Source organism: Diabrotica undecimpunctata, chromosome 8, assembly GCF_040954645.1.
Source record: "Diabrotica undecimpunctata isolate CICGRU chromosome 8, icDiaUnde3, whole genome shotgun sequence".
In the NCBI taxonomy this organism is placed as follows: Eukaryota; Metazoa; Arthropoda; class Insecta; order Coleoptera; family Chrysomelidae; genus Diabrotica; species Diabrotica undecimpunctata.
Genome location: NC_092810.1, coordinates 86,901,031 through 86,925,651, shown reverse-complemented (window position 1 = coordinate 86,925,651; position 24,621 = coordinate 86,901,031).

The following is a 24,621-nucleotide window of genomic DNA, read 5'->3' as shown; positions in this document are numbered from 1 at the left end:
AGTAAAAATAGATTATTATAAATACAATTAAACAAAAATGGATAAAATCTATTCTTGCTCTTAGCTGTTTTAAACGAAACCCTGTGAGAGATGGTCTTTTGTTTCACTGGTGGACTGTATATGGGCCCACCCTCATTCTCCAGGAGACCACCTCTCGCCTCTTCGTTTCCTTTTTTCTTTTTTTTACGAATGTTTATAGGGGATCCCTTTCCCCTCCCCTGCCGTATACTCACGCCCTATAGGTTGGGCATGCCATGCGATACCCTTCTTCTTCACATGTAAGGCAGTAAGCAGTGCCGCTACACTGCACCGCTGTGTGACCGCTGTTAAAGCAGTCGTAGCAGCATGCTACCCTGCTTTCACCCTTGCACTTATAAGTATTGTGCCCGTATAAGAAGCATTTGTAACATCTTACGGGCGTGTACTTTTCCATGATCGGGCATGACACCCAGCCTATAATGATTGAGCTATGTTTCCTCAATCTCCTCATATCCATTTCTTTTTTTCAATTTTTCCGCGGCTCCCTTCCCTTTTAAATTTACGAGGATGTCTCCCCCTTCGGTTTTTTTAGTCTGTCCACTTTTATTCCTATCTTCCCGATATCTATCTTTTGATTCATTTCTTTTAACACTTCCGTATACTTTTTCCCCCCGTTTTAATTAGGAGGGCTTCCTCTTGTTCGTTTCTCACCCCTTTATCCATTTCCTTTCCTCTTATACTATAATTTCCCAAGTAATATTCTCCCCCCTAAATAAGTACCCGCGGATCAACTGAGGATATGACATTAGGCAGCAGTAATGTCATTACTGGATTAAGGCTATGGGAAGTAAAAATCCTGTAGGCTTAATTCCAGATACTCACAGGCATGACTCACATTATGAGTTAAGCGGCTGTGATACTGCGACAGCAGCAGCGTCTGACCCAGAGTGGGCGGCTACAAACAGGGTCTGTTCCCGGAGTGGGCGGCTGAAACTGAAACCTTGCCAACACGCAGTGGCTCGCGTGGCATTGAACTTAGCCAAAAACCCTTACAAATGTCAGATTTTAAAACAAAACGGTAACTACCCCAGGTGAGTAGACACTCTCACACTGATTTATCAGTCTGTCCCAAGGATTCTGGGGGGGGACACAAATTTGACAAGAGTATGCTTTAAAAAACAAACAGTTTTCAAAATTGCAACCATGAATACTAGAACTCTACTTTCTGATGAAAGCTTTAAAGAAATGGAAAAAGAATTAGAAAAGATCAAATGGGACATCGTCGGAGTTAGTGAAGTGAGAAGGCGAGGTGAACGCCTCGAGACCCTAAAATCCGGTCACTTGTTTTACTATCACGGAGAACAACATAAGTCAGTAGGAGGCGTCGGATTCTTCATAAACAAACAGCTAACAGGAAATCTAAAAACTGTCCAATCAGTATCCACTAGAGTTACATATGCTACGTTCAAAATAAATACTAGATATAATCTAAAAGTTATCCAAGTCTATGCTCCAACAACGGAATATACAGACAAGGAGATCGAAGTCTTATATGATGATTTAAGCACAGCCATCACAAACAACCGTACACATTTCACAGTTATATGTGGAGACTTTAACGCCAAAATAGGAACAAAACTGGATCCACCAGAAACTGCTCTTGGAAATTTTGGAAGTCAGGGACGGAACGACCGTGGCGACACTCTTTTAAACTTCTTACTAGAGAAAAACCTATTCCTAATGAACAGTTACTACTACAAGAAACCTCACCGCAGATGGACGTGGAAAAGCCCAGATGGGAAGACGACAAACGAGATTGATTACTTTATCACTGATAAAAGATACATATTTACAGATGTGACAGTGCTAAATAAATTTGCGAAATCAAGCGACCATCGTATGGTGAGAGCCACCATTGTGTTAAATACCAACTATGAACGATACAATATGATAAAAAAGAAGCAAATAAACATATGGACACATCCAAACAACGAACAAAATTTTGAAGATCATATCGGTAAATTCCTTCAAGAAAAATCATCAACTAATGATATTAACATCCTAAATGACATAATAGTAGAAGCAATAACAGAAGCTCAAAAGAAATGCTGCCCAAAAAGCGCGAAGGAAGAAAAAATTAGTCTGGAAACACAGAAAAAAATGGAACAAAGAAGAATACTGAGAAGCGACGAAAACTCTAGTAACGACGATATAAATAAAATGAACAAGGAAGTATCAAGAGAAATCAAAAAAGACCTAAGAAAATACAAAGATGAGAAAATCATCAAAACTATTGAGGAAAATAAGAGTATGAAAATAATGAGACGCAAACTCACAAATGGAAATAAACAAATAGTCAAACTCAAGGATAGAAATGGCAACATCACATCAAACAGAGAACATTTGTTACAAATTGTGGAATCATTCTATGAGACATTATATAGCAACCAATCGACTCTAGATATAGTTGAATATCAGCAGAGGAAGGTTCAAAATCAGGGTTCCGAAGATATCCCAGAAATCTCCTTGGACGAAATTTACAAGGCTCTAAAAAAGATGAAGAATAACAAAGTTCCGGGGGAGGACGGTGTCGTCACGGAAGCGACAAAGATAGGAGGCTCAGTACTGATAACCAAAATTCAAAAGCTCTTTAATCTACGCCTATGAAATCAAAATATCCCAACAAAGTGGAATAATTCTATAACTGTACTCTTACACAAGAAGGGAGATATAGCAGACCTGGAAAGATACAGACCAATCAGTCTCCTTAACCATCTTTATAAATTATACACCCGAATAATAACGAACAGATTAGAGACAAAGCTGGATTTTTACCAACCTCGGGAACAAGCCGGTTTCCGCCCTAATTACGGCACAAACGATCACCTGCAGTGCCTAAGAACCCTGATAGAAAAAACTAACGGATATAACCGTCCCTTGGCATTGATATTTGTAAACTTTAAAAAGGCGTTTGATACAGTGGAATTACCGTCCATCTTAAGAGCACGACAAGATTGCAGGGTCGACCACAGATATTGTAATATAGTTAAAAATATATATGAAAATGCCACAACAACCATAAGTCTACAAACTAATAAAATAAAGATAAAAAGGGGAGTCAGGCAAGGTGATACCATGTCACCAAAGCTGTTCATTACCGTTCTTGAGTATGCATTTAAAAGACTAACATGGCAACAGAAAGAAATATCCATCGATGGAGAAAGATTAAACCATCTACGTTTTGCGGACGATATCGTGCTTCTGTCAGATAATCTGGGAGAGATCAAAGACATGCTCCAAGAACTGAATTACATACTACAAGAAACTGGGCTGGAGATAAATTTCGAGAAAACCAAAATGATGACCAGTATGGTTCCCAGCGAAGAGATACAGATCAATAACAACAAGGTAGAATTAATCGATAAATACACATACTTGGGTCATGAAATCAGAATAACCAGAGACAACCAAACCTGCGAGCTAAATAGACGAATCACGTTGGGATGGGCGGCATATGGAAGGATGAGAGACATTTTTAAAACAAATACACCAATTCACCTGAAAAGGAAGGCATTTAACCAATGCATCTTACCAGTTTTGACCTACGGAGCAGAGACCTTAACTTTAACGAAAGCTACTGCCAAAAAACTGAGGGTAACACAAAGGTGAATGGAGAGATCAATGCTGGGCCTGACCTTGAAAGATCGCGTGAGAAATGAGGAGATACGCCGACGAACTGGCGTAGACGATATTATACTGCGAATCAATAAACAAAAGTGGAGGTGGGCTGGACATGTTGCTAGAATGGAAGACAGAAGATGGACGAAGAGATTATTGGAGTGGAGACCAAGAGCCGACAAGCGAAGTCGAGGCAGACCACCCACCCGATGGACCGACGACCTAAGGAGAATAGAAACAAACTGGATTGCAGCAGTTAGAGATAGAGAGAACTGGAGACGTTTGGAGGAGGCCTATATCCAACAATGGATGTGAAAATGGGGCTGGATGATGATGAATATTCTCCCCCCGACCCACGGATTTGATTGATTTCCGCACGTCGTGTTTGTTGATCTCGTTGTTGACGATTACTTTGACCGTTTCCGGTTGCTTCTCCCTTTCTTTTATCTGCTTGATGGCCTTCTCGGCCATCTCATACATCCCGTGTCTCTTTATTTTTGTGACGTATGTGTACCACTGGTTTTTTTGCCTAGCCATAGAGCTTCTCTTAGCATTCTCGATGTACTCTATGCTCCCCTCTTTGCATCCCTCAATGAGTTCAAAGACTTCTTCCCTATATGTTCTTATTACACTTTCTATCCCCCCTCTCTTACTTCATTTTTCGTTATTATTAGACATTCCTTCTTTTCTACGGTTTCTTGTAGGCCCACCTGTTCCCACTTCGTTTCTTCAAAGACCTTTTCTTCCCATTTCTTTTTATAGATTTGGCTAAAGGCGTTTGAGTCTCCTCGTTTGTTTAGGACCCCAATTATTTTTTCTGTCTCCTTCCTTTGCGTTTCCTGTTCTATTTTTAATTGACATTGCTCGCATTTTTCCTCTTCTTCTTCCTCTTGTGACACTTGGATTTGGCTGGTTTTATTTTGGATCGTGTTTATTTCCCCCAATAGCTTCTTCATTCTAATCCTTTCCTCTTCTATGGATCCATCCATGTTCAGGATATCGAGCATCTCCCTTATCTTCCTCTGGACCCTCTCTTTGTCCGTTTCTTCGGAGTATTTTACTCTCCTCTAATTTCTCCTTTTTAAATTTCTCGTTAATCTCCAAACTATCCTCTTCCTTTTTTTTACTTGTTGCATTTCAATTCTTTCCTCCTCATCGAACAGGAAAGTTGCCAGGATGCTCTCTTCTATGTCCTGCCATCCTGCTTTCCCTTGGCTTTCTTTTTTTCTTTCGGATTCTGCCTTCGCATTTTCTACTATTTCTGCGGAGGAACCTTCATCTCCTGTGTCTTCCTCCTCTTTTTCTTCTTCTTCCCTATTTGTTTCTCCTGAAATCTCTTCCCCTACCAGTGTCGAGTGTTTTTGGGCACCCGACCTGTTCATTTTTGGCTGCTTGCTATGCCAATTCAATAGTTCCAATTCAAATTTTCTCTGCTATTTTACCGTCTTGCGTCCGTTCTTCCTCATTCACATTTTTATCTGTAGCGTTGTCCTTATTCGTTTGCATTTGGTCGTCTTCGTCTTTTATCTTTACATTTTTTGTTTGATTTGGATTCATATGAATTTCCACGAGTCGGGACGTGCTATTCGTCCGACGCGGCAGTGCGCCCTTACCGCGTTAAGGCTGGATTACTTCGGGAGGTCGCCAGGTATCCCGAAGGGATCGTTTATGATGCTCTAACCATCACATCTCTCATATCTTTAGCACGATGCCTTCCACCGTGATAATGGGGATCTTTTATTGAGGTTTACTCCTCTAGGCTTTTGTCACGGTTGCCTCCGGACGCAGTAGCAGTCTGTTTGAACAGGCTACTTGGAGTTTACACGTAACTGCTGCCTCCACTGTTACGTGGGAAATAGAACAGGACGTATGAGGGAAAGGATAATAGGTAGGGTAAACATATCGGCTACTCCATGTGAGATGTATTGAGTTATAAGTTTTTTTTTTTGTTTGAGGTGGACGAGATTAGAATAATTGGGATTGGGTAGCCGTAGGAAGATTGGAGGGTAGTTTTGTTGCTGAAAGCAGAAGGCGTCGCAAAATGCTCGCCTCAGTTTCGGCGCCTTTTGGCGTCCAGCGGCGGTATCCGGCGCCCACCCGGTGTACCTTCGCTGGACACTGGGACTATGTTTGGTTTCACTGGTCGTGCTTCCCTCACAAAATTCAGGGACCAAGACCAATTACTCGGCCCTCTCACCAGCGTCGAGGAGAAAATTACAGCCCCGGAGAGGACTTTAAAAGAAAACTAAAATATGATAATTAGCTGATCGATAAAACTTATATTTATTTATAAACCTTTAAATTAATATGAGAGCAAATGTTAGTATATTAAAAATAAATTTTTATTTAGAAAAATTTAACAAAACTAATCACTTTACTGACTAATTATTTCCTTTTAATTATTTAAAAAAGTTTGTTACCTTAGATTTAAATACAAAAAAACACTGTCCCACAAAAACTTTAAACGATCTGGATCCGTCGATGTGAGCAACCATAGAATTTAACTTCTGGTCCGTCTTTGGGTAGATCCTCGACGGCCTGTAGGATGGCTCTCTATAGCCTTCTAAGATTATCATTATCTATTAGCTATACTGGGTACTCAGAGTAGATTATTCTCTCCTTTATTCCGCTAGTTACAGCTTTGTAATTCATCTTTTTGGTTCATGATTGTTTAATTTGCGCGCCCTCAGGGGTGCTTGCGTCTGACTTGATTCTTTGTCCAAAAGTTTTGACAGAAGAGGGTTTATTCCTTTCTTTCTTTTTTTTCGGAGGTATTTTTTGTGTGTAGTACATCTTTTAGAGCATTTTTATAGGGTATTCCTGATTTTAGACGCCGATGTAACTGTTTCCCTGAAATAAATGGAATAAATGTCCAGTCGCTCAGAGCCCCGCTTGAACAAGTAAGGCTTCTTACAACCAGAGGTCGTATATGGAAAGAATCAAAACTTTATTGGTTTACTGGACAGTTTATTTTTATTGGACAATTTATTGGTTTACTGGACATACCGAAAATTTTATTGGTTTTATTGGCATATTTGGACATACAGCCACGTGTGACTGCAGCTCTCCAGAAGCCACAACTTCTAATTCCACAACTTCTAATTGGAGGACCCAACGGCTAGAACACACAAGCCGCCCATCGAAGCAATAAGTAACACTTATTAACTGTTAAGCTTTGGCAGGGTTAATTATTGTTTTTTTTTATTGATTTAAATAAATATGATTGGTTAAAATTTGTCTTATTTGCTATCAACTGAGAACTCAGGTTCAATCCCTAGTTTAAGACAAGACGAACTCACCCTTGAGATACTGAGCTAGGCAAGGTATAGACGATAAGCTCCCATGGTTGATTGAGGTATTATTTTTACAATAGTATTTCAATTCTCTTTGGTAGTCTTAGCGTTACACATTGGCTACTCGAGACTACTTATTGTGTGGTCATGCAACCTTCAGGACGGTGTTTTACACTTTAGATTATCGATTTTTTCCGCTGGTTTTCTCCATCGCTTTTTAGTTAGGTGCAGGTTATCTCCCAAGGATGTAGGTATACTGTGAAGAAGGATGAAGGATTGATAACCGTTTCTTGGTTATACTCGCAATTTAGGATAGATAAATATAATTGATATTATCGTGAATAGATGACTACGAATTGGCGATATGGGTAGTACCGTAGACTAAGGATGTGACTGAGAAGGCCAGAAAGCCTTTTAGTTGAATTTTCGTCAGGAGTGGTGGAACAATCAGATAGAGGTATGTTAACGTTCGTAGGTAATTCTCCATAGAGAGAATTACGACCCAAAAATTTAGGGCAATTTTCCAGGAAGCTAGAAATGTCGATGGAAATACCTCGCATACATCACAAGCGGCCGATAATTTGTCGAACTTACCCTTACATGTAGAAATATGCCGTATACTGAGCAAAAACGATAAACCATTCTCCCCACCAACCATCAAATGAAGTTGCTATCGAGAACCCATAGGAGTTACGAAGTTACATTGGGAGGAGTAAACTTCAGTGTACCAGATTTTTTGAACTCTAAATTCCTGATAAAGACTTGCTATTAAAATTTGAGGCATTATCACATATGATGTGTTGAGGAACACCAAGTTGTTAGCGATATTCTAAGCGGTGGATTTGTATGGGGGTTGGATTCATGTATATTTCAAGAACCGGTTAGTAATAATGAGTAACCAATAGAAACCTTTTTTACTACGGTACAGGGGACCCATAGAGTAAATTTCAATGATTTTCCAGGGGAATTCGTCTTTTTTCTGGTTTCCCATTAAGTTCATTTGAGGAACATTCGGAGATTTCTGAGCGCCACAGACTTGGCAAAAACGAACGTATTTGAGAACACCTCTTCTCATTTTTGGCTAGTAAAACCTTTCTTTGGTCCGGGATGAAGTTTTAAAGTAGCCTAGACAATCTCAGGTAGGGGTTCATGACAAGATTTGAGAACGTCCTGGTTTTGGGGAGCAGGTACTAAGGTTTTCCATTCTATTTTATTGGATTTAAAAGGTAGACAGAAAAATATATAGTTGTAGACATATTCATTTTCTACTTTCTATTGGGGGAAGTTACCGAGATTAGCTAAAATTTTTGAATCGTAAGTTATCGTATCAAGGGTTGATTCTATTTAGATCTACGTCAAGAGAAGGTATTTCAGGTTTTACTGGATTTTCGTTCAGATGAAATTGTTCATGAATTCTGCTAAGTTCATCTAGTACTTTGTAAAATTATCCTTTTCCCTGAAGGAGAGTAAAGTTATGTTGTTTGAAATTATTACCTTTGATTTCGGTAGTGTTTATAGGTCTGAGATAATTAATCATGGCAGTTATTTTTTCGAGATCCGACCGAAGAGAATTGTTACCAACAATGTAACCGAGAAATTCGATAGTAGTTTTAAAGAATTCGCATTTGTCTAGGTTAATGGTAAGATTTGCGTCCTTTAATTTTTCTTTAACTTTAGAAAGAAGGAAGAAGTGTTCTTCAAAGGTAGGGGAACATACAATTATATCATCAAGGTAGCAAAAGATAAACAGTTTGAATTCAGGTCCGAAACTTGCGTCGACTAGAAGTTGTTGTGTTTGTGCTGAGTTACAAAGGCCAAAAGGCATAACAGTAAATTGAAATAGTCCTCGAACTACAACAAAAGAAGTTTCTTCACGGGATGATTTTTCCAAGGAAATTTGCCAGAAAGCTTTCTTATGGACAATATAAGAGATACATTTTACACCTCGTAAAAGGAAAGTATTCTATAGATATTTGAAAGTGGTTAGGTATTATGATTAGTGACATCGTTTAAAGTACGACCATCAAAACAAAAACGATATTCATCCTGTTTCTTCCTAACTAATAAAACAGGTGAACACCAAGAACTGCAACTGGGTTCTATTACACCTAACTGGTACATTGAATCTAGTTCTTTATTTAAGATTTTAGACATATTTAAGAGATATTAGATAAGATTTAAGATATTAGACAAACGTTCTGCTTCGTGTGGTATTGTATTTATTTATGGGAAATTATAATTATATAAACTTCATCATCATCATCATAATTCTGATTTTACAACCCTACGTGGGTCCTAGTCTCCTCAAGAATTTCTCTCCAGTCGTCCCTATCCATCGTCTTTCTCCGCCAAGCACGTATTTCGTATATTTCTCATATCTTCATCGATGTTATTAAGAACCTTGTTCTAGGTCTTCCTCTTCTTCTCTGACCAATCGATCTATCCATGAGCGTTTTTTTAGCTGCGACATTTTGTTCCATCCGCATTACATGCCCTATCCACCTCAGACGTCTTATCTTAATATGTTTTACGATATCAGGTTCCTGGTATATTCTATAAAGCTCGAAGTTGTATCGTCTTCCCACACTCTATTGTCATTTACATGTCCTAATTCGCCTTAGTACTTTTCTTTCGAAACATCCTAACATGTTTTCATTATTTTTTGTTAGAGTCCAGGTCTCTGAACCATACGTTAGGAATGGGCGTATTATTGTTTTGTAGAGTTTTATTTTTGTATTTCTCGATATAATTGTGGATTTAATGAGGAGATTAAGGAGCGCTCCAGGTATTCAAATTCGTTCACTGCTTCGATGACGTCGTATTCTATAACAAGTGGTCGTAGTATTTGTGGTTGCGTGCTTATTTTCATACACTTCGTTTTGTTGGTGTTTATTATTAAACCAATTTTTGTAGCTGATTCTTTAAATGCTACATACGCATCTCGTACAGCGTTTTCCGTTCTCCCAACAATATTGATATCATCAGCATAGTCCAGAATATTTGCACTAATTTATTATATATTGAACCAGTGGTTGTGATTTGTGACATACGTATTACTTTTTCCGGAGCCACATTCAACAGTATACAAGAGAGATGGCCCTGGCGCAGCCCGTTATTTGTTTTAAAAGGTTTAGACAGTTCAGCAAAGACCACCTGAATTCGTACTCTACATTCAACTTTTTCAAGAGTTAGTTTTGTTAAATTTACCAACTGATTTGGTATTTCTAGCTCTTTTATTGCTTTAAACATATCTCTTCTATTCACTGAGTCGTAGGCTGCTTTGTATTCTATAAATATGTGATGAGTTCAATACCATATTCCAATTTTTTTTCCAAAATTTGTTTCAGGGTTGTAATCTGATCAATTGTCGATTTACCACTACTGAAACCAGCCTGGTATTTTCCTACTATCCGTTCTGCCTATGCTGCCATACGATCACATAGTACTGTGGAAAATATTTTATACGCTGCATTTAGAAGTGTAATTCCTCTGTGGTTAGAGCATTCAAAGATATCTCTTTTTTTGTGTATGGTGCAAAGGATTTCAATATTCCAATCATTGGGGAGAGATTTCTGTGTCCATATTTCTTTTATAAGCTACTGTAATGCCATTATCGTATCATGGTCACCTTGTTTATATAGTTCAGCTGAGAGATTATCTATTCCGGGTGATTTATTTCTGGCTAGTGTTTTAACTGCATCTTTCAACTTAAGGGATCGTTGGTGATTCCCCTTCCCTCTAACGTAACGAACAAAGTTGCGGGAAGATAGATTCTGGATTGGTCATAGAAAAAGTGTGAGTTGGTTTGTGAGATTAAGTATTCCATTTGTTGGTGTTAAAACCAATAGAGAGAATTGTTTAGCGAAGTTGCTTCCTAGAATAAAGAAACACGGTAAAGGTGGCACTACAAGACATTGAATTACTTTGAAGACGTTATCGGCAAAATAAGTAAATCGATGAGACCAATTACTTTTTTATTGGAACTGTCTGCTAGATAGACTTTTGCGTTGACAGATTTATTTATTTTGATATTATTCTTTTCATGGAACAACCGGTATCCAATAAGATAATAAAATATTGATTGTAAATATTCACAAATATCAAAGGTCTTTTATTAGTATTTTTAGAAATTACTATGGGAGAAACTCTATTATGAGAGGAAAGACGGTAGAAGTTTTTAACTTGCGCGAGATAATTTTTCGACTCATTTTCGGCCAGACGATAGGAATTTTTATTCGGAGATATTTGTGCCTGTTTCTCTCAGTTAAGGTATCGGGCGGAAAGATATTTTGGTGAAACATGGAAGAACAGTATCTGTCTGTGTGGAGTTGTCTGTCTCCCATCGGACTCGTCTTCAGGTGATGGATAGGGGAACGCCTTAAAAAGGCCTATGAACTGCGGGTAGGTGGGAAATAAAATACCACAGACTAAGGTATGGCAACCCTAACAGAAGAGTCCCTGGCCCTCAAGAATGGGGATTGGGCTTAGGGCTAACAACTGTATCTCGTAAAAAACATTATTACGAGATCCTCATCTAATGAAACTGGACGGAACTTACGACGACGACCAATGGAACGAAATAAGGACAACGATTTAAAAATACAAACTTGAACGTGCGTATACTTTATGAACCTGGAAATCTTACAAAAATAATAGACGTACTAACCCAACATAAGGCACACATTATTTCTGAGCAAGAAGCAAGATGGACTGGCCAAGGAATTAACCAAAAGAGACAATGCTATATTTATTGCAGCTGTCACAAAAAAGCAATCATAAATTCAAAACCACATTCGTTGTTAACATAAAAGCAAAATATTTTATCATGGACTTCAAACCAATAAGCTTACGAATTTATATGTAGAGTAAGGGGTAAGTTTTTTAACATCAGTCTAATAAATGTACACGTCCCAACCGAAAACAAAGAAGAGGATGTCAAAGATCAATTCTATGACGAAGTAGAGACCATCTACGATAGATGCCCCAGAAATAACAGTAAGATGATCATTGGTTGAGATCTTAATACAAAAATAGGGAAAGAAAATATATAGTCCATATATCGAAAAATGTAGTGCTCACGATATCATCAATGACAACGGAAATAGAATAATAGGATTTGCAGTTTCCAATGGCATGGTACTTGGAAGTTCCTACTTTCCCCATAAGAATATCCATAAATTACCATGGACTTCACCTGATAAAACAACAAAAAATCAAATAAATCACATCCTAATAGAAATCAGGCATTTCTCTAATCTAATGGATGTACGTACTTATCGTGGAGCTAAGAATTTCAAATACAAAAAAGAAAAGCACTCGCTATAATTTAAAACTCTTGAAAGATCCCCGTACACTAGAAAGGTATCAAAATTACCTTGAAAATGCAAACATTATAGATGAGAATTTAGTGAATGTGAAGATATTACTGAAATAAAAAATTATACGTATATAATTATGCAACAAAAGAGAACATGGGATAAGGAGCAAATGTACAAAGGACACAGAAAGGAGGAAAAATGCGTGCATCGAAGAAAAACGCAGGCCTTGGAAAGCTAGATTATGCAAGAGATTCAATTACTAAAGGGAAAAAATGAAACTAGACAGTTCTATAACATCCTAAATAAGACAAGAAAATAATTCAAACCATTGCAGACGATGTGTAGAAGCAAAAATGAATGTATAGTTAGTACCAGTGACGCAGTACTAAGCAGATGGGTCGAACACTTCAAAGAACTACTAAAGGAACACAAGGAACACATAAAGTTTCCACAAAGTGGAAAATGTTGCGTTACCCGAAGGCCAAAAAATAACACCCAAGTAGAACCTCCTTTAATATTGGAAGTGAGAGACGCAATCGCACGCCTCAAAAATAAAAAGTCCCCAGGAGTGGACTTTATCCCTGCAGAGCTCATCAAACATGTAGGTAATAGTACTATTATACCAAATTCACAGCATACTAGTCAAAGTTTGGGAAGAAGAACAAATACCAGAGGAATGGTGCACTGGAATCATATGTCCACTGCACAAAAAGAAAGCGTTGTTGGAATGTAAAAATTATAGGGGTATAACTCTTCTGAAAACAATATACAAAATATTCTCCAACGCCCTATAAAGTCGTTTAGATAGGTAAGTGGAAGAACTCATGGAAGGGCCCTTTTGAAAATTGTTTTTTTTTTTTTCGGGAAGACGTCTATTCGTTTTAATACCCCAGATCTTTAGTTATTTAGTTTGTATTCGACTTAGTTAAATTTTAGGAACAAGATAATAGAAGACTCTATTTTATTTTAGATTAAAACTCGCTTTTACTTGTGATTTGAAAAAAATAGGGGTAGGAAAAGAGAAGACAATCAACTATTGGGCGCTACTTTATTTGTGTAGCGAAATAAATACCACTTAATGGTGTAACGTCGAACAAGTGGACAAATACGCATACCTGATAACAATGATTAACTCAACAAATGATTACAATCAGGAGATCAAAATAAGAATAGAAAAGGCTGGAGCAAATTTCAACAAAATGAGAAGAGTTCTATGTATCAGGGATTTAAAACTGGAACTAAGAGTTAGGTTGGCGAGGTGCTATGTTTTTTCGACTTTATTTTATGGAATGGAATCTTGGACCTTGAATGCGACATCAATGAAAAAAGTGGAATCATTTGAGCTGTGGGTGTACAGAAGAATTCTGAAAATATCATGGACAGAACACGTCACAAACAAAGAGGTTCTGGGAAGGATGAACAAAGAAATGGGAATTTTAAATAAAATAAAAACAAGAAAATTAGAATATCTCGGACATAATACACGTGGAGAGAAATACACCTTGCTCCAACTGATTATGCAGGGAAAGATCCAAGGAAAGAGAAGCATAGGGAGGCGTAGAATTTCATGGCTGCGCAACCTGAGAGAGTGGTACGGATGTACATCAAATGAACTTTTCAGAGCAGCCGTCTCAAAAGTCCGAATAGCTATGATGATTGCCGACCTCCGCCGCGGAGATGGCACTTGAAGAAGAAGAATGGTGTAATATGGAAATAGCTACCATGGTTGGGCTGAAGAGAAGTGTGCCAAAAGGAAGATGGCAAAGGTTCTGATTCTTGGCAATACGATTACACAAATAATGGTCCGGTAGGGATGTCTTGGTCGTGGTTTGACAGAGTTAGACTATAAGAGATTCGCGAATAAAATCAACAAAAAGAAGAACCAGAACACATACAACAAAAGAGGACACGAAAGAGAAAACCCTTGGGCACCACTTTCTTGGGCACCAAATTTCTTTCAAAATAGAGAAACCTTGTAAGTACAAAAACGGAAAGGAAATGAGAAGAGACCGATAACGGGAAAGATATCACATGATTACTACACGGTAACAAAAAGAAAAGGGAAGAATAATAAATATTTTCCGCGGTAAAAACCAAAAAAAGAAATACATTCGTTTATAACTAGTGTATTTGATAGTTTCGAATTAATTAAACATTTTGTCAAAAAAAAAGAACAAATAATATCTGCCGAAAGTCACAAAAGATATACAAAAAATTATTTTCACATATTTAAATTAAAATTTTAAGATATTTAAAGATAATACAAAGATTATTATTCTTAAGAAAATGTAGAAACTATATCTTAAAAGTTGATTAAATTAAATTAGGGTTTAATTAAAAATGATTCTAAAATTTACCTAAAAATGAATAATTATGAAACCTTAAGAGCACGTAATATAGGCGCAGTGATCACTCCGCTGTTAAATGAAAATTATATAGAATTACTAATAAATAAGACAAAAAATACATATATGTTATCTATTATCTATACAGTTAATGTAATTACGAGTAAAATGTATTCTTTGACTGATTATAACCGCACTTATTTTATCAATTGTCCATGATCAAAGGGAAAAATAAACTATTATGAGATAATAAATCACAAAACTGAAGTCGATATATTTATAATCTCTGATCATAAATTTTTCGCTTTTGGTTTATTTGAGGTAAAACGGCAAAGTGTACTTACAAATACAGAAGGTACATGTGGTTAAATGTAGATAATGTCCTCCGGAGGAGTGTCAGCTGGGAGCTGACAGCCGTGCCGGACGCATCAAGGAATTTGGATATCGGTCAAAATACTTGGGAATTCCAAGTTTGGCCAAATCCAAATTTCTAATTGATTCGATGCAGGGAAATTCCACTTTTGCTACGTAAAACAAAGGATTTGTTTTACATAAAAGCAGGTAGATTTTCTCTCATCGATCAGTCGAGCTTACCTCTTCTACTGTAGACCTAGTCGGTGCTATTATTGTTCCTACTAAGTTATTGTTTTATTTTCTGATTTCCTATATACCATTTTATTTTAGCATTATTGTATATTCAGACCTTTTCAGGTTAGAATATTACATTGATCTATATTTGTTCATGTACTGATTGTTTGATATTTTATTTTGATTATTTTAATTGTTTATTTTTCTTGTATTTTGTGTCTAAGTTGTTCTTCCGTAAGTTAAGAACACTTAGAAATATTTATCTTGCTTTTTCTATTTTATATTTTGATTTGTACTTTGTCTAAGTATTTCTTTCCGGTAAGTCAAAGAACTCTTAGAAATATTTCTCTGAATATTTGACTTGTTATTTTAATTGTGCGTCTAAGCCGTTCTTTTCCGGTAAGTCAAAAGAACACCTAGAAATATTTACATAATCATTGTTGCATTAATATTGCCGATATTTTATCTAAGATATTTTCTTCCTTAAGTTAAGAAAATACTTAATACATTTGTTTTTTTTTTTCATTTTCTATTTTATTCTAAGTTGTTTCTTCCGTAAGTCAAGAAACACTTAGAAATATTTCCATACCTTGTTTTTATATTTACATATTTCATTTATCTGTATTTCTGTCCTAAGTTGTTTCTTCCGTAAGTCAAGAAACACTTAGAAACATTTTCTTTGCATTGTACTTTTATACCATTTTATTGTTCTTGTTTACTAAGTTATTCCTTCCGTAAGTCAAGGAATACTTAGACTATTTTACCTGTTCTGTTTTCTATTTTTGATCTGCTATTTTGTAACTGCTCCTTGGAACTGTTACCTATAACAGATACTTGTCACGGTAACCGTTATTTTATACCAGTAGCAGTATTAAACCATTTTATCAGTGACAAGCAATGATGGTCAACACCCGGTATAATTCCGAGGACAGGAAGAAGTCCGCAGAGCCGGCGATGGGTCCTACAGGCCCAAATGCCCCCTCTCGGCAACAATAATGTCTCGGTACTGCAAATGACGCCGATGAGCGCCGTGGACGGTACACAATAGATTAACCAATTGTAGAAATTAAAAATACCCTACAGGGCTTGTTGGCGTCAGGTAAAGATTTTCTGATTACAGAAAAAACGGCAAAACAACAATAAGACGTTCTAGTAGCACAAACAAACGGCAAGACAGCAATAAGACGTTGTAGTAACAGAAACAAACGGCACGACAGCGAGAAAAATATAGTTGGCATCAAAGTCTAAGTTAAGGGTTTAGTTACACTATAGAGTAAATGACTTACCGGCCAAGTTGAACTAACTAAGTTGAACACTAAGTGATTTTACATTTTCGTTTAAGATGGGAGAAGTTTCGGATGGATGTGGGAATAGCCCTAAACATGGGTTACATAGAAGTGCCCATTTCGTGTCAAAGGGAATCTCTCTCTTCTTTTAGACATTTAGAGAAAGTTACATTCTATGTGACGTAAAAGGGACGTAGGAAATGTGTGTTTCTTAAATTAACAAAAGGCAAATGATTAATTGAATAAATTCTTGGAAGATAAGGACCTTAAGGACACGTGTGAGTGTCCTTAAGGTTATTCTTTAGTACTTATTATCTTTAGCTTACGTTTCAGTAATTATGAAATCGATGCGTGAAGCGTCACTTGGGTTTGTTAGTCATGCGCGTAGCGAGCTTTTGGGAAAAAAAAGTTTGGGAGGAATAAATTGGAGAAAATTGTAAGATATTTTGAATATGCTTCAACAAAAGCGCAAAGAAAGCCCATTTTAAAGGTTGCGAGTACAGGATTACTTTAACGATTCTATATAATAAAGAAAATAGACACTTACCGAAGACTAAGTCTGAAGTAAGATCACAATTGCTCCAATTGTGGCCAAACGAATGGGAGGCACAACGACAATAATTGTTCAATGGACCAAAATGTTAATCCTTGATGTAATAACGTGGTCTACATATAGGTTTGGAAGGTTAAATTATTTTTATACTTCATTACTTCTTACCGGCCATGATCCCTTTGGGTCGTACACATAGGGTATAAAGAAGAACGCCAATGATATTTGCATAGACTGGGCTAAGAGAGATCTCTGTATAAAATTTTTATACGAAAATCTATGCAAAATAAAGATACCTATGTATTAAATCTGTCCCCTAAGCGTAAATTAAAGAAGCTCTTCCATCACACCTGCCGTAAGATGTCTCCATAACTTTAGTACAAACATCACATCCGGTTTGACATTTATAATGGTCCTTCATTCAGTCTTTCTTTTAATATCACTGACAACTATTTTGTATTTTGAGTATAAAGTCATTTATTTCCTTGATCAGGTTTGCAACTTTTCTTCCTCATATAAGTTCTTACATTGTATGTTATTAGAGATATAATAAACGTTTATTAACATGTCTTAATAATATCTACCGACATAATGTAAGAAAAAGTGCAAAAAAAGCAAAAGAAAAAACATCCATAGAAAACTGACCTTAACCTAGATATTTATTTATCTTAAATATACCAATAAATTTGTATTTTAAGCTTAATTTTTTACTCTGTGCGTATCATAAATATTTTTGACCGTTTGAATCATTTTATGTTTATTAAGAAAATAAATCTAACCTACGCCAATGCGGATGCTCTTGCCAGTATTCTATGAAACGCGACTATAAATCTGACAATGTAAATATTTTGAACACATTCTGTAACCTTCTATTTATTTTTCTCTCTCGGGTAAAAAATGTGAATTCTTATAACAAGAATAGTTGCAAAATTGTGCAATCACAGCAAACAATAATTTCAAAATATCGCCATTAATTTATCGGGCACAAGATGAGTGAGTGCATTTTTATAGCGATATTGGACTGTAAATCTAGACTTTTTATAGTCGAAAGGCAAGCTCGATTCAAACCGAAAACAAGAAGTTTTATTATTAACAATGTAGTAATAGATTTTTGGTATTCTTTTATCGACAAATGAAATAAAAAAATATGGATATTGTTATTCTCTCTGTCACTAACATTTTGCGTTACCTGTGTTAAAAGTAATTATACTGAAAAAAAATAGTAAAAATATCCTTTATAAAAGGTATATTTATTTAACCTTTAACTACCCGCGCTGGTGTATAAAATACACCATTTCTACTAAAACAACGATAAAATCCAAATTCCGTATACCCCACTTTTTTACACTCTATATAACCTTGGAACGATGTGTTTTTTACGTGCACACGCAGTTGCACGTCGATAGCTGTAGAGTTTGATGATTTATTTATACTCCATTCGCTTAGCTCGGGCATATTTTGACAGATTCATTGTCGGAAACCTACAACACAACAATTCCTACTTCTCAGTATTAATAGCTCAAGTATACTATAATTGTAGACTTCTTTCTTTAAAAAAAGAAGATTTATTCTAAATAGTGGAAGTGTATACCAAACCCATCAAATTTTGGGTAGTATATATTTGAAAAATATATTTTAGTTATTATAATTTAACATAACTATTTATTATATGGTGCAGATAAATAAATATTGATTGTCGGTAATTCGCAAAGTTCTATTTTATTTACTATTTAGTTTGTTTACTATTAATATTGGCTATAAGTACGTGTGCTTGGTTGTATAGTAATTTCCAGCCACTTTTAGTCTGTCAAAAAGTAACTAACTTCGCAAAAAAATAATTACTAAATTCACTAGACAGTTCGGACTGGCAATAGCGAACCGAGTATATCACTTTCTTCGTGCAATACAGTTTGGTGAATAAAATACACCGCGCGCCGCGCGGGTAGCAATGTAAGTATAATTATTTGTTCAGTAAATTGGTGTTTTTTTTTTGTTTTTTGGACATTTTCATTATTTTATTTATTTTTATTATATTTATATTTTATTTTTAGGGACAAAGTAAAAATCAGAAACCCCAACAAATTAACACAGATGGAATTAGAGGAGCTGGCTCAAGTTATTTGCAATTCCGATTCGGAAGAAGAATTACCAAACGACAATGCTGATACTTCTTCTGAAGAGTACGTAGAGGAGACTGAACATGACTCAAAATCAGAAATCGAAAGTAACGACTCCCATGACGATTTAGAACATGTTGAATCTAGCAGTTACTTTATTGCCAAAGATAAACTGACTAGATGGAATAAAAATCCACTCAAGAGCAAATTTAGTAAAGTCAGCGCTAAAAATCTTGTAAAAATCTTTCCTAACGTGAAACAAAAAGCAAGGGATATTCAAAACGAAGTAGATGCTTTTATGAGAATATTCACAGATGAAATGATAAAGTACATTACTAAATGCACGAATCGACACATTACGAATGTTAAACCACAGTTTATGAGAGAACGTGATGCAAAAGACGTAACAAAAGTAGAAATGCGGGCATTTATAGGTTTGCTTTTGTTATCTGGATACAAGAAGCAAAATCATACCCACGTTTTGGAACTCTGGACAACAGATGGCACCGGCTCTGAAATTTTTCGGGCATGTATGAGCAAAAACAGGTTCTTATTTTTACTCGCAGTGATTCGATTCGATGATAAAAGTACCAGAAATGAAAGAAAAAAGGTAGATAAGTTAGCTGCAATAAGATGGGTCATAGATACATTCGTAACGAATTGCAAAGACAATTAGGTACACTCAGGGTGAATTTTTAACAATTGATGAAATGTTGATACCTTTCCGAGGGCGTTGTAGTTTTCTTCAATATCTTCCCAACAAACCCGCGAAGTATGGACTGAAACTTTTTATATTGTGTGATGCAAAAACATTTTATGTGTCAAACTTTGAAGTTTATTGTTGTAAGCAGCCCGAAGGCCCCTACAACATGCCAAATACACCTAGTACAATTGTGCACCGTTTGTTGAACGAAGTAAAAGGTACTAATCGGAACTTGACATGTGATAACTGGTATTCAAGTTATCCACTAGCGAAGGAATTATTGGAAGAGAAAACTACCATGATTGGGACCATGAAAAAAAATAAACGGGAAATACCGCAAGAGTTTTTACCTCATAAAAATAGACCTGTTAAATCTTCGTTATTTGGATTCCAAAAAAATGTAACATTGATTTCCCATGTACCGAAAACAAATAGAGCGGTTGTATTGATCTTAACGATGCACGAGGATGGATATATAGATCCAGTGTCGAGTAAACCTGAAATCATCTTACAATATAACGCAACCAAAGGTGGAGTTGATACTGTTGATAAAATGTGTAGCACATACTCAGTATCAAGAAGAACAAGACGATGGCCATTGTCTATATTTTTCCAACTCATGAACATCGCGGGAATCAATGGACAACTTCTCTATAATGCAACTCATGTCAATGCAGCTTATAAGCATAGACGGGCATTTTTGAAAGTGCTTTCCTTAGGTAAAAGAAATAATAAATTAGACTTAGTCACAATCAATTTAATTTAACTAATCAGGCGACCGGTTTCGCTTTCTACAATATGCAAAGCATCTTCAGGTCACGATAATAATGACCTAATATCAAATAATCTTAATCACAATTCTTCACATATACCTAGCTCTTATAATGACTCTATAGATGTTTCAAATCTTTCAGAACAATTGATGAATAACTTTTCTTCTATTTCTATTTCTAGTCTGAACGAAACACCTAATCAAACTCATAGTCCAAATACATCTTTATCTTCATCTTTTTCTTCTGACCCAGGGGATTACTCAATAACCTCTGCACAACATTCCTTTTATGCACCATTCATTAACTACTCAACTAGAGTTACTTGGAGCAGAATGTGAAAGTATCTTAACATCAGTCCCAAATGACCACACAGAAGAAATTAGGGATAAACTAAAAGTTTTATTTAGAAAATATATGGTAAAATCAAACAATACTCATAACAACAGAGCTGCTTTCAGATTTAATAACAACTTCAAACATGTCATAAAATCCATTAATCAAAAAATAACAGAGAATAATCTAACAATAACAAAAGCAGACAAAGGTAACACAGTAGTTGTATTGAATACCTCTGATTACACTAAAATAGTTTTGAAATTCATTGATGACAATAAGTTCATAACTAAAGCAGTCAATATTAAATCTTTTACCAATAAAGTTAAAACAATGACAGTAATGAAGTACTAGATGCTATCACCAAAAAGAAACTTTTACCAAACAAATAAATTATTCCTAGATTATATGGACTATTGAAAATACATAAAACAAACATTTTTGAAGACATCCCAATTAGACCGGTTGTATCCTTTTCAAACTCTCCAACATTTGCCTTAGCAACAAATTTAAATCAATTCCTTAAAACATTATACAATAATAAATTTGAATATATAGTTAATAATAATCTAAGTTTAGCCAATTAAATAACTTCATTAAAGTTTTCCACAGGTGACATATTGATATCCTTAGATATCACTAATTTATTTACAAATATCCCAACACAAGAAGTCATAAGTATAATTACTATGGACTTATGGAATAACAATTATTCCCCAAATCAAATAATTGAATATGCAGAGCTTTTGAATATTTGCCTGAGCCAGAATTTCTTCAATTTCAACAATGAGACATTTGTTCAACCAGATGGGCTTGCAATGGGTTCCCCACTATCCCCAATTCTCGCAGATATCTTTTTGAATGATCTTGAATCTAACAAAATAATGAAGAACAATCGTTTTACTAATTACATCAAGTTCTACTCGAGATATGTAGATGACACATTTATTGTATGGGGTGGTTCTTTTGATAACCTACATTCTTTTTTAGATTACCTTAATCAATTACACCACACCATAAAATTTACATTGGAGATTCAAGATGACTCAAATAGCATAAATTTCTTAGATTTAACATTAACATTAAATAATAGCACGATTATTCTTGATATTTATAGAAAGCCAACTCATACTGGTACAGTTATACCAGCTGACTCACACCATCCTATTCAACATAAAATGGCAGCATTCTACAGTTAAATTAATCGTTTAATATCGTTACCATTAACTTTAACATCATTCAATAAAGAATTAAAAATAATTTAACAAATAGCTGTAAATAACGGTTATTCAATTAATCTAGTGAATAAAATTTTACACAAAAAGACAAATAGAATGCTAGAACACCAAGTATATACACAAAATTCTAATGAAATAGTGGAAAAAAAACCTTACTGATCTTTAACATACATAGGTGAACTATCTTATAAGATTGCAAAAGTCTTTGATGACTATATAAACATCTCTTTTAAAACTGCCTCTAATTTAGGATTGACTTTCTTGAATAACAAGGATAAACGTAACTCACTTGAGTATAGCGGAGTATATAAGTTGAGCTGCCATACCTGCAATGCATGCTATATCGGTAGAACCTTCAGATCCTTCAATATTAGACTAAGAGAACATCTTAGATATATAGAACGTCCAACATAAGGTCAATCACACTTCTCCCAACATATCCGACGAAAAAACCACAGCATTGATCCACAAACAGATTTCACAATCCTTCATACTTGTAATAAAGGCTCCTTACTAAATAACCTGGAACATTTAGAAATATTAAAATCCCTAAAAAATCACACATCAGATACATTAAATGCACAGTTAGAACTAGAATACACACCGGTATACTCAGTATTGATATAAAATTTAATATAAATAATATTACCTGATCCCACGCCATTCCTGGTTTCCACACCAAAGCCCATATACTTATAGAATTGATTCCCCAAAATCAACTGTTATGTGAGGTTTCCATATAGTATCCATTATCTTCATGCAATTTTCAATTAACTTCAATATCATGGTCAAACAATATTTTATTCCAGAATCCCATATACATTCAGATACATTTGATATACTTCTTGGATTATTTAAATTTTCTACATAAAGTTTAAAATATGGTCCCCCATGGTTCTAAGTTTTTTGTTCACAGAATTTCATTAATATATTACTAGAAACTACATTTTCCTAAAACTATATTAAACATCAGTATTGAACTGGTATGGTACCTCAACTTATTTAACCCAAAATTAGTATTACATCCCATCTGGTTTCGAAATACACTCATTTTACAAAATATTTGATTTCAAATTCAACACGTGGTTGATTGTTCCCAAAATGACATTGTAAAGTCGTTCAGACCAGCAGTATTAATTAAATAGATCTTTGTTATTCCTAATAACATGCAAATCTACATTTTCAAATAGAAATATTATATTTTAACTATAAACTGCTATAAATTTGAAATTGTTAAAGTGTTACAGAAATTATTATACAAACTCACCATTGTTCATGTCGGTGTGATGATATTTCTGCTCATGGTACAGAAAATTGAAATAAGAATAATTTTACTTTACACCGGTTTAAATAGAGAACCTTTTACCTGTTGGTATAACCAATTTCCGGTCCCAACTGTCAGATATTAAAATTACCAACTAACTATTGAATGCTTAATAATTCAGTCAATTTGCTTTTCTTTAATTTATCAATTACTTTATCATCAATAGTTTAATTGCTTATTATTTAAATTTCATATTAACATATCAGAACTGGAATAAATATTTGAAAATATTTATACACACCATGACAGATAACTCACACCAACAATTATTTCAAAGAAAGTTTGTAATTTTGTTACACATTTTGATTACAAATGTACATATTTATATTTAATTTAATTACCAAATAATCACTTAAGTTTGTTCTGTAACTCTGACTAAGCTGAGTTAGTTATCATAGAAGATGTATTACAACTACAATTATTTATATTGTTACATTGAAATTTAATTATTTAAAGTTTGTTAAAGTATGCCAATATTAACACATCAAATAACTTTGATATCTAAAATTAAAATTAAAAAATTTTTATACATTTATTAATATCAGCTTATTTCATAAAACTAGATAACTTACAGCTTAACTTACAGCATTTAAAATAGAAGAAGAACTGTCACACTTTAACCTACATTTGTCAAGTTTACCTCTAAAATCTGATATATATATATATATATATATATATATATATATATATATATATATATATATATATATCTATATATATATATATATATATATATATATATATATATATATATATATATATATATATATATCCTCCCCCTTTTTTAAATTTAATGTCTGTTTCGTCCCCCCATTTTTTAAGTGTTTTTTGTGTGTTTTCTGTGTGTTTTAAAGTGTCTCAATTTTAATTTTTAACTTTATATAGTGAACTTTACATCCATTTGCCACATATTACAAGATAACTCTATCAAAGAAATTTGATAATTACAAGCTAATCTAATTGCACACCCACACAATTTGTACATCTATTCTTATTCATTGTCTTACAACTGTCACCTCCCAAAACAAAAATAAAAATCTCAATAAATAACACACATTTCATAAATATATCTCCAGAATAAATATAAATAACTTTA